A 12,787-nucleotide genomic window follows, 5' to 3' on the forward strand; every position below is an offset into this window, starting at 1 on the left:
CTTTCATAAGTTTCAGAAAAATTCTCATCTCTTACCTCCATATATCCCCTTATAGCATTCTCTCCTCTCGGAGATGTAATTACACATACATTAGATTTTTCTTCAGTATCCCAATTACCCCTTTCTCTTTTATCAATATTTCCTATCTTTTTGTTTCTCTTCATGTTTTGGTCTGGATATTTTTTATTTTCTGGTCCTCTATTTCTTTTTTTTTTTTAGTTTGTCTAAACTGCTTTTTAAGCCCATAACTTCAGTTATTATATTTTAAGCTCAAGAATTTCCATTTGATTTCCTTTTAATTCTATCCTTAAATTCTTTTCTTGTCCTTTTATTTCTTGAACAAATTAAGTGTAGTTATTTGAAGGTCCATATTTGATATCTTTTTTATCTGGATGCCTGTGGCTCTGTTTTAGTTTTTTCTGTTTCTCTTGGTTTTCAGTTATATGAGTATATCTGCTAGTATACCTTGTTATTTTTCACTCTGCCAGTTATTGTATATAAAAAAATAGAGATAATTTTTTTCTCTTGATAAGGTTATTTTCCTGCAGAGAGGATTTACATTTGCTCTATCAGGCAACTAGTCTACGAGTACACAGGTCACCTTAATCCAGTCAGGAATTGAGATGATTCAAAGCTGGGTTTATGTCCCTGTGGTGGTTGCTATGTTACACTGTCCAGATCTACTTTCTTGACTGAAGGACTTATTTCCCAAATTGCTAGAAATGATGCTTGCAGTCAGCCTTCAGCTGTTAGTTCTCCCAGGTACTATCCATAGCTAAGGAGAAGCATTTTGTTCAAGGTCATATCTTCTTCAAAAAGGCAGCCTATATCCAATGACTGGTAAATGTAGGGTGTAAAGGTCTGGCTCCCTTCCTTCAGGGGGGGAAAACTCTATGGGGTTGTCCAAGCTTCAGAACTTCCTGTAGTATTTGTTGAAGCCTTACTGAGATTCCATCATAGCCCAACTTCTCCCTCTGTCCAACCTGCTTCTTTCTGTTCTCCATAGGCATTGGTCTGAGGAAACTTATGAATAAACTTCCTGTATGCTGATATCTACTACAAAGTCTCTTTCTATTTTGGATTCATCATTTTTTTCCTTGGATATGGTTCTTTGGGTCTCACCTCTAATCTTGTGAGGTTTACCAGAGGTCTTCTTAATTGGAAGACCATAAATGCTATTTGTCCCCACAGGATCTTTTGGAAGCTTTTCTAGGTTTCTCAACCACATTTTCACAATTGGTAGATATCTGAGGTGAAGAGCGGACCCAATGCAAAACTTATCTCTCTGGTCTTCCATCTTCTTCCACATAGTGTCCCCACAATTTCAAACTGCACTTATAGCTGTTTTGCACTTTCAAAAGAATATCTTTAAAATGTTGTCTATGGTTATTTTCAGAAGGACACCTATAATCCTTATTGCCCAGTCTGCCATTGCCAGAAGTAGAAATTGTTACCTTTGTGATTTGAATGAAAAGTTATTTGAAAAGTTTAAAGTCTGATTCAATTTAATTAAATTCAACAATTTCATTTTATGTATATGCCAGATGCTGAGCTGTGCTCTAGGGATAAACTTATGGATGTTACATTGTCTTTCTGCCCTCAAGGAGCTTATAGTTGAATAACAACAACAAAAATAGATGCATTCTTAAGGTATTACCTTGATTAATAATGATAAGACATTGAAAATACAGATATATTTCCTGGCAAGTTGCCTTTGGTGGAACATCAGATAAGAGTTAATATGCTAAGTTGCTGTGATAAGTAGATTTATGCCTATAACCATGTCCTGCTGCTCAAACTTAATAGAAGCTTGGACTCTGAAAGCAGGTCTGATCATCACAATCAGTACAAATCATGGGGGGGGGGGTAACACCGTTATGAGAAAAACTTTTGGGCAAGGGCAAGAATGGATACACAACTGGGACCTTGAAGTCAACAATAATACTAGCATAAAAGAAACACTTTCTGAGACAAATATCATATGGTTTCACTTATATGTGGAATCTAAAAAATAAAACAAATGAACAAACAAACAGACTCTTAAATACAGAGAACAAACTGGTGGTTGCCAGAAGGCAGAGTGGGCAAAATAGGGAAAGGGGATGAAGAGGCACAAACTTCCTTATATGATAAATAAATCATTGAGATGAAAAGTACAGCATAGGGAATACAGTCAATACTATTGTAATAATGTTTGGTGACAGAGAGTGACTACACACACTGTGGTGTGCACAAAATTGTCAAATCAATATGTTGTGTACCTGAAATCAATATAACATTGTATGTCAATTACACTTCAATAAGAAAAAAAGAACCCTTTCTGCGACTGAGTTTATGGGATGGCTGTGATGTAACATACTAGGGCAGGTAGTGCAAAGTGAACCAAAGCAAAGGATTTGAAAACCAAGGAGAAGTGCACTCGAAGAAGGCACCGAAATCCAGCTGTGGGCTCCAGGAAAGATCCATGATCTGTTGAGAAATACCAATTGGATGTGACAAGCAATGAATCCTTATGATCCCATAGAAGAAATGGCTGTGAGCAGTGAGAAGGAACTTCCTACTCAGCAACCTCTGCTCAGTTATGCTTGGGCTGAGAAGGCTGAGGTGAAGTCCGATTGTCACACATTGGGCCTGGAGTAGCACCTGTTGGAGAAGTGTAGGAGGCTAAGCAGAACGTAACAGGTATGAACGGGGTGCTGTGTGGGAGGGAAAGTTGGGACAAAGTGCACATTTGTTTACAAGGTGTGGCTCAGGCTTCAAAGGTGGGCCTGAGGGGACAATCCAGGTGGCCCATTAGAGTGTCCAGAGGGACCTTCTGGAAATCTGGTTTAGTTGAAGAGAAGGAATGTAAGCAATAGGTGAAGTTTAGAATTGGGGAGGGAGGTGGTGAGTGAAAGCAGACCTACTGGTACTGCACGTGAAGGAGGTAGGGTGAGCAGGATTCAGGTTAAGGGAAAAAAACCCAGAGAGCTTCTTTTCCACTTTTCCATCTCAAAGTCCAACCATCTGGCTGGGCCAGACTCGTGGACACGCGAATGTATTTTGCTGTTCCACGGCTCTCATGGAATCTTTATGCCCAGGGCAATGACTGAATTTCCTAAAACTTTTTTTTTTTTTTGAAATACCTTTTTGAGATTGCTTCCAAGATGGCAGGAGTTTCTGTTATCCAGATCTTTTCTTTTTTACTTTATTCTAGAATAGAAACTAAAGGAGAATCAAAACCTAACATGATACATGCTGTGCCCTCAAGGAACTTACAGATTCAATATATTCTTTACACACCTATTAGCTGCCAGGTGCCAGGCTCGGTGAAGAGGGTATAAATATGGAAATATGGATGTTTCCTATACTAAAATATAAGACCAAAATACATAGACCAAATGTGAGTAATAGACATTGATGGATAATTTCATCAAATAAAATTCTGAATCTAAGTTCAAAGATAGGAGCTAAACATGAGGTAGAAGTTTAGCACGCATTCACACATGAGAATTCATGCATGAACACACACATTTATTTTATGTATTTATTTTTAAAAAAGATTTATTTATTTGTGTGTATGTGTTGAGAAAGAGAGAGAGCACACAAGTGGGAGGGGCAGAGGGAGAGGGAGAGAGAATCTCAAGCAGACTCTGTGCTGAGTGCAGAGCCCAATGCAGGGCTCAATCCCAGAACCCTGAGATCAAGACCTGAGCCAAAATCAAGTCAGTTGCTTAACCAACTGTGCGACCCAGGTGCACCCCCTCCTTCCCATTTAAAGATGTTACTCCTTCCCATCCTATCACCTCATCCCTACCACTGAGCTTTTGGCACAGTATGTTTCAAATACATCTTTGCTGATTGGATCTCATAATGAAAATGTTCATTATGAAAAGTTATTTTGATTCTTAGATGCAGAATGAATTGGAGATGTGGTATCATGGGTCTAGAGACATTGCTCTGTTGCCAGTGTCCTCACATGTAAAATAGAGAGATGAACAGAAATGGGAAATCTACATTATTGATTGAAAAACAATGGTGGCCCAACTGACCCAGCAGCAGAGAGCTGTTGTTATGACTGGTTTTCACCGTGTGGGGAACGGCTTTGTATTGATCCTTCTGCGTACCCTCCCATGAAGGATCCCTATAGACAGTAACCAGTGTCATGTGAAATGACTTCTCCCCAGGCAGAGAAGTGGATTACCCTTTAATAGAGCTAAGTTAACCTATCCACATAGTGATGAAACCAAATCTGTGTGTTCATTTTCACTTAGAGAGCAATCATAGAGTGATCAGTTTAAAAACGCAGTGGGCAATACTGAATACAAAACACAAAGTGCTGTATGTCTTCCTTCCTGGTAAAGACTGTCTCCCACTATAAAAATTGAAAATGCCAGAGACTCACATTCTTCAGCTTCCCTTTGCATAAGCGTGGCATCTAATCCTGGCCAATGGGTCCTGAGAAGTCTGCTGGGAGCTTTTTAAAAAAATTTTTAAAGAAGACTTTATTTATTTATTGCTGGGGAGCTTCTGAAAATAGGAAGTGTGAGGAGAAAATCCCTTCCCTGTCTTTTGACTCAGGATGGTACCAGTGTGAGGATATGATGGAGGGAGCAGTGGCCATTGGCAGCCATCTTGAGCCCATAAAGCCATAAGACTCAGGATGAAAGGCTCTACACTAAGAATGGCAGAGTAGAGAAATGGAAACACTTGGATTCTTGAGGAGACCATTGTGCCCCAGAGTTAATTGGTCCTGGGAACATCACCTCTGTTATTTGAGATATTGACAATTTTCTTAATGTGCCAACATTTATTATTTAATTATCTGCTTACTTGTAGCTGAAAACACTCTAAAATACAGCAAGACATATAGGAGATAGTAGACAGAACCCTTGAGATACTTGCAGTTTAATATATGTGAGAGGTAAGGTAGGTGTGACCAAAGCTAAGGAATTAAAGCTGGAAAAGGTTGAGTATGAGTGAAACATAAGTAGGCCTATTGTATCATATGCTGGGGTGGTTAGTATGACTGCAGTGATCAGAACCAGGCATCTTTATCCTGAGAATACGTCACAAAGGCTGAGATTTTATTTCTTCTCTGTTCTGTGCTTCTAAACTCGGTGACTGCTGTCATAAAAGCTTGTTATTTCCACTCTGGGTGTTTTTCATTAAGACCATTTATGCTGTTACCAAGAATGGGAAATGGGGAGTAGAGGGGGTTGGCAGGGGACAAGATTCACTGTTAACAAGTAAAATATTTTCAGATGTTCCTTGGGTACAGAAAATGTTCCATTATGTCACAGAGTCATTCATCCCAAGAATCCATTACTTTCAGACCTCGTTAAAATGATGACTTCCTGCAGTGACACACACAGCTGTGGGGTACAGTCAGCACTGCTGGGTAGTGATGGGGATTGTTTCTTCAGCAAGGATCTCCACACACCTCATCCCATCCTTGCTTCCCCGGCTTTCACTCACAAAGTCATCTAGAAAATCAATGGGTCTGTATCTCACCCAAGCCCAGGATGACTGAGCTCTTGAATCAAGGAAGGACTGATGTTTTCTTCACTCTGTCATGGTTTTTGTTAATGGGTCATGAAATGAATTTATTGGGGGTGAGATCAGCATTTAGAAAAGACAAATAGAATAAAATAGCACAGAATTACTAAAATAGAGAAGAATATAACTGAACAGGCTAGAAAGCATCAGAAAATGCAGAGTATTAGGCATGGAGAGTGTTCCAAAAGTCTTGGTTCAGTTTTAGATATATTCTCAAAAATGCATTTTTAATTTTATTTTTTTTTGTTTCAGTACTTCAGATTGAAGAGGCAGACATTGAAAAAAACTGAAGGTGTATCTTTCAAAGGCCCAAAACTAAATAAATCTACAATAAATTTAAATACAGTCAAATGATGCTGTTCTAGGTTTGTAGCACTTATTCTTCTGAGGTTATTACAACTTGAAACTGTACTAGGACATTTGGGATACCTTGTCTTGCTTTGTGAAACTTGTTTCAGTTTATATGTGTGTGTGTGTGTGTGTGTGTGTGTGTGTTGGTAAAAATATGTTTGGGAGCCACTGTTCTAGTGTATTGGAGATTTCTATTCAGTTCCAGCACATGGATCCAATCTGATTTTTCTAATGTCTTATTTATATCATCTGTGAGTGTAGGCATTAATTAGCCTTTGAGCTAGAATTCCTATAGAAGCTAAATACTGGGTCCAAAAAAACAAAACAAAACAAAACAAAAAAATTGAGCACAGAGTCTAAATGAAACTCAAAGCTCTCTGCCTCTCCTTTTTGATCCTTTTCTTTTTTCCTCAGAGAAATCTATATTTCTGGCAGAACATCCAACTGAGGGAGGTGCTGAAGGAAGAATATTGGTGTTACCTTCTGAGATGGAAAGTGGTAAAAATTGGACTGGCCAGCTAGAAGGAGAAGCCCAACAACAAAGGTGCTAACCAAATGGATTCTATTGTGCTTTTTGATCTGAGAAAGGAATTGGCTTAGCTAGTTAAGATTTTTCCCTTACCAATAAAAGTTCTCATCCATCTGACACTCTTCTTTTAAGGTCTACTTCCCCATGATCCATCCTTCTGTACTTCCTTTTTTTTTTTTAAATTTTTTTTATGTTATGTTAGTCACCATACAATACATCATTAGTTTTTTTTTTTTTTAAAGATTTTATTTATTTATTTGAGAAAGTCAGAGATAGTGACAGAGAGCATGAGTGGGGAGGAGAGGGAGAAGCAGGCTCCCCGCCGAGCAGGGAGCCTGATGCGGGGCTCGATCCCAGGACCCTGGGATCACGACCCGAGCCGAAGGCAGACGCTTAACCGACTGAGCCACCCAGGTGCCCCATCATTAGTTTTTGATGTAGTGATCCACGATCCATTGTTTTCGTATGACACCCAGTGCTCCATGCAGTACGTGCCCTCCTTAATACCCATCACCGGGCTAACCAATCCCCCCTCCCCCCTCCCCTCTAAAACCCTGTTTGTTTCTCAGGTCCATAGTCTCTCATGGTTCATCTCTCCCTCCAATTCCCCCCACCCATTTCCCCCTTCCTTCTCCTAATGTCCTCCATGTTATTCCTTATGTTCCACAAATAAGTGAAACCATATGATAATTGACTTTCTCTGCTTGACTTATTTCACTTAGCATAATCTCCTCCAGTCCCATCCATGTTGATGTAAAAGTTGGGTATTCATCTTTTCTGATGGCTGAGTAATATTCCATTGTATATATGGACCACATCTTCTTTATCTATTCATCTGTTGAAGGGCATCTCTGCTCTTTCCACAGTTTGGCTATTGCGGACATTGCTGCTATGAACATTGGGGTGCATATGGCCCTTCTTTTCACTACATCTGTGTCTTTGGGGTAAATACCCAGGAGTGCAATTGCTGGGTCATAGGGTAGCTCTATTTTTAAATTTTTGAGGCACCTCCACACTGTTTTCCAAAGTGGCTGTACCAACTTGCATTCCCACCAACAGTGTAAGAGGGTTCCCCTTTCTCCACAACCTCTCCAACATTTGTTGTTTCTTTCCCTGTCCATTTTTGCCATTCTAACTGGTGTAAGGTAGTATCTCAGTGTGGTTTTGATTTGGATTTCCCTGATGGCTAATGATGATGAACATTTTTTCATGTGTCTGTTAGCCATTTGTATGTCTTCTTCAGAGAAGTGTCTGTTCATCTCTTCTGCCCACTTTTTGACTTGATTATTTGTTTTTTGGGTGTTGAGTTTGAGAAGTTCTTTATAGATTTTGGATACCAGCCCTTTATCTGTAGTGTCATTTGCAAATATCTTCTCCCATTCTGTGGGTTGCCTCTTTGTTTTGTTGACTCTTTCCTTTGCTGTGCAGAAGCTTTTTATCTTGATGAAGTCCCAAAAGTTCATTTTTGCTTTTGTTTCACTAGCTTTTGGAGATGTATCTTGAAAGAAGTTGCTGTGGCCGATGTCAAAGAGGTTACTGCCTATGTTCTCCTCTAGGATTTGGATGGATTCCTGTCTCACATTGAGGTCTTTCATCCACTTTGAGTTTATCTTTGTGAATGGTGTTAGAGAATGGTTGAGTTTCATTCTTCTGCATGTGGCTGTCCAATTTTCCCAGCACCATTTATTGAAGAGACTGTCTTTTTTCCATTGCATGTTTTTTCCTGCTTTGTCAAAGATTATTTGACCATAGAGTTGAGGGTCCATATCTGGGTTCTCTATTCTGTTCCATTGGTCTGTATGTCTGTTTTTGTGCCAGTACCATGCTGTCTTGGCGATCACAGCTTTGTAATATAGCTTGAAATCGGGCAACGTGATGCCCCCAGCTTTGTTTTTCTTTTTCAACATCTCCTTGGTGATTCGGGGTCTTTTCTGATTCCATACAAATTTTAGGATTGTTTGTTCCAGCACTTTGAAAAATGTCATTGGAATTTTGATCGGGATGGCATTGAAGGTGTAGATTGCTCTGGGTAGCATAGACATTTTAACAATGTTTATTCTTCCAATCCATGAGCATGGAATATTTTTCCATCTTTTTGTGTCTTCTTCAATTTCTTTCATGAGTGTTCTGTAGTTCCTAGAGTATAGATCCTTTACGTCTTTGGTTAGGTTTATTCCGAGGTATCTTATGGTTTTTGGTGCTATTGTAAATGGAATTGTTTCTTTAATTTCTCTTTCTACAGTTGCATTGTTAGTGTATAAGAAAGCAACTGATTTCTGTGCATTGATTTTGTATCCTGCCACATTACTGAATTGCTGTATGAGTTCTAGTAATTTGGGGGTGGAGTCTTTTGGGTTTTCCACATAAAGTATCATGTCGTCTGCAAAAAGAGAGAGCTTGACTTCTTCTTTGCCAATTTGAATACCTTTTATTTCTTTTTGTTGTCTGATTGCTGTTGCTAGGACTTCTAGTACTATGTTGAACAACAGTGGCGAGAGTGGGCACCCTTGACGTGTTCCTGATCTTAAGGGAAAGGCTCTTAGCTTTTCCCCATTGAGGATGATATTCGCTGTGGGTTTTTCATAGATGGATTTTATGAGCTTGAGGAATGTTCCCTCTATCCCTATACTCTGGAGAGTTTTAATCAGGAAAGGATGTTGTATTTTGTCAAATGCTTTTTCTGCATCAATTGAGAGGACCATATGGTTCTTCTCCTTCCTCTTATTAATGTGTTCTATCACATTGATTGATTTGCAAATGTTGAACCACCCTTGCATCCCGGGGATAAATCCCACTTGGTCGTGGTGGATGATCCTTTTAATGTATTGTTGGATCCTATTAGCTAGGATTTTGTTGAGGATTTTGGAATTCATATTCATCAGGGATATCGGTCTGAAATTCTCCTTTTTGATGGGGTCTTTGCCTGGTTTGGGGATTAAGGTAATGCTGGCCTCATAGGATGAGTTTGGAAGTTTTCCCTCTGTTTCTATTTTTTGAAACAGCTTCAGTAGAATAGGTATTATTTCTTCTTTGAATGTTTGGTAGAATTCCCCAGGGAATCCATCAGGTCCTGGACTCTTGTTTTTTGGGAGGTTTTTGATCACTGCTTCAATCTCGTTCCTGGTTATTGGCCTATTTAGGTTGTCAGCTTCTTCCTGTTTCAGTCTTGGCAGCTTATAGGTTTCCAGGAAGGCCTCCATTTCATCCAGATTGCTCAGCTTATTGGCTTACAGTTGTTGATAATAATTTCTAATAATTGTTTCTATTTCCTTGGTGTTGGTTGTGATCTCTCCCCTTTCATTCATAATTTTATTAATTTGGGTCCTTTCTCTCTTCTTTTGGATAAGTCTGGCCAGTGGTTTAATCAATCTTATTAATTCTTTCAAAGAACCAACTTCTAGTTTCGTTGATCTGATCTACTGTGTTTCTGGTTTCTAATTCATTGATTTCCGCTCTAATTTTAATTATTTCTCTTCTAATGCGTGGCTTAGGTGTCGTTTGTTGCTTTTTCTCTAGTTCTTTAAGGTGTAGAGTTAGTTGGTGAATTCGGGATTTTTCTATTTTTTTGAGTGAGGCTTGGATGGCTATGTATTTCTCCCTTAGGACTGCCTTTGCAGTATCCCATAGGTTTTTTTTTTTTTTTTTTTTTTTTTTTAAGATTTTATTTATTCATTCATGAGAGACAGAGAGAGAGAGAGAGAGAGGCAGAGGAAGAAGCAGGCTCCCAAGGAGCAGGGAGCCCGATGTGGGACTCGATCCCAGGACCCTGGGATCATGACCTGAGCTGAAGGCAGACACTTAACCATCTGAGCCACCCAGGCGCCCTCCCATAGGTTTTTGACCAATGTGTTTTCATTCTCATTGATTTCCATGAATTGTTTAAGTTCTTCTTTGATTTCTTGGTTGACCCAAACATTCTTGAGCAGAGTGGTCTTTAGCTTCTAAGTATTTGAATTTCTGCCAAATTTTTTTTTGTGATTGAGTTCCAGTTTTAGAGCATTGTGGTCTGAGAATATGCAGGGAATAATCTCAATCTTTTGGTATCAGTTGAGACCTGATTTGTGACCCAGTATATGGTCTATTCTGGAGAAAGTTCCATGTGCGCTCGAGAAGAGTGAGTATTCTGTTGTTTTAGGGTGGAATGTTCTGTAAATATCTATGAGGTCCATCTGGTCCAATGTATCATTCAAAGCTCTTGTCTCCTTGTTGATTTTTTGCTTAGATGATCTGTCCATTGCTGAGAGTGGAGTATTGAGGTCTCCTACAATTAACGTATTGTTATCAATATGACTCTTTATTTTGGTTAACAGTTGGCTTATGTATATGGCTGCTCCCATGTTGGGGGCATAGATATTTACAGTTGTTAGATCTTCTTGTTGGATAGACCCTTTAAGAATGATATAGTGTCCTTCTGTGTCTCTTATTACAGACTTTAGTTTAAAATCTTATTTGTCTGATATAAGAATTGCTACCCCAGCTTTCTTTTGAGGTCCGCTGGCATGGAAGATAGATCTCCATCCCTTCACTTTCAGTCTGGATGTATCTTTAGGTTCAAAATGAGTCTCTTGTAGACAGCATATGGATGGGTCCTGTCTTTTTATCCAATCTGCAACCCTGTGCCATTTTATGGGAGCGTTTAGGCCATTCACGTTGAGAGTGATTATTGAAAGATATGAATTAATTGTCATCATGTTGCCTGTGAAGACGTTGTTTTTATAGATTGTCCCTGTAAATTTCTGTTGTAGATCACTCTTGGGGTGTTTCTCCTTTTATAGAACCCCCCTTAATATTTCTTGCAGGGCCGGCTTAGTGGTCACATATTCTTTCAGCTTCTGCCAGTCGTGGAAGCTCTGCATCTCTCCATCCATTCTAAATGAAAGCCTTGCCAGATAAAGTATTCTTGGCTGCATGTTCTTCTCATTTAGTACCCTGAATATGTCTTGCCAGGCCTTTCTGGCTTGCCAGGTCTCTGTGGATAGGTCTGACGTTATTCTGATGTTCCTCCCTCTGTACGTAAGGAATCTCTTCCCCCTAACTGCCCTTAAGATGGTTTCCTTGGTTCTAAGATTTGCAAGTTTTACTATTGTATGCCGGGGTGTTGGCCTGTTTTCCTTGATCTTAGGAGGGGTCCTCTCTGCCTCTAGGACTCGAATGTTTGTCTCATTCCCCAGATTAGGGAAGTTCTCAGCTACGATTTGCTCAAATACATCTTCTAGCCCTCTCTCTCTCTCCACTCCCTCCGGGATTCCAATTATTCTGACATTGGAACGCCTCATGGTGTCACTTATTTCTCTGATTCTATTTTCATGGATTCTGAGTTGGTTTTCCCTGGCCTCCTCTTTTCCCTTTTTATCTATTATACTGTCTTCCAGATCGCTTATTCTATCTTCTGTCTCAGTTACCCTAGCTGATAGATTATCTAGATTGGATTGGATCTCACTGATGGCATTTTTAAGTTCTGCCAATTCCCCTTTCATTTCTGCCCTTAGAGACTCTATGTTGCCATTGATTTCTCCATTCTAGCCATTGTCTTCACTATTGCTAGCCTGAATTCCATCTCTGACATCTTGGTTATATCTGCATCCATTTGTAAATCTGCAGCATAAGTCATAATCTCTGAGTCTTTTCTGTTTGGGGGCTCCTCCTCCTAGTCATTCTGTTGATGGGTGTTTGAGGGAATGTATAGAGTCCAAATTATTGACCAGAACCCAAGCAAGATGCACCTGTTTCCCTGGGACCTTAGGGTTGCTGGCCTCTTGTTTTCCCAGCCTGTCTTCTGCGGGAGGGGCCTGCCGCACTGTTACTCAGGCAACCCTGTTTGGGCAGAGTTGCCCTGCGCCCCTGTGGCGGGGGATGGGCTCAGTGGGAAGCAGTCTTTGGGGCTTTTGTTCTCTGGAGCCTTTCCCTGGCGGCTTTCCGTGTCTCTTGCACGAGTCAGAGCAGAAGAGACCGTTTCCAACCCTCTGCCTCAGAGCAGAGAGACCTCAGTCTGTTCTTCAGTGAGCTCTCCAGGCCACACTGTCTCCGTTTCTGTCGGGGCTGCTATAAACTGCAGCGTCCTGGGTTGTGCGCCCCTCCGCAGCGCCCCCAGTCCTGCCTCCAGGTCGGGGCACGTCTCTGCCTTTGTGCTTCTAAAACCACCAGCCACTCCCAGTTTGGGCGCGGGCGACTCCGCCGCTTGGGGTTTCCACCCCCGGGGGTTGCAGTTCACGGGTGCAACCCCGGCACCCCGAGTTTCCGTCTGGGAGGCTGCAGTTCACGTGCGCAGACCGTCGCTTGGGTTTCTATCCGGGGGGCTGCGCGGTTCGCGTGCGCGCGACCCCGCCGGTCTGGCAACCCCCGGGGCTGCCCTAAAGTCCTTTCCCGACG

The sequence above is a fragment of the Mirounga leonina genome, unplaced genomic scaffold, assembly GCF_011800145.1.
Source record: "Mirounga leonina isolate KUSES-001 unplaced genomic scaffold, KU_Mleo_1.0 Mir_154, whole genome shotgun sequence".
NCBI classification, from domain to species: Eukaryota; Metazoa; Chordata; class Mammalia; order Carnivora; family Phocidae; genus Mirounga; species Mirounga leonina.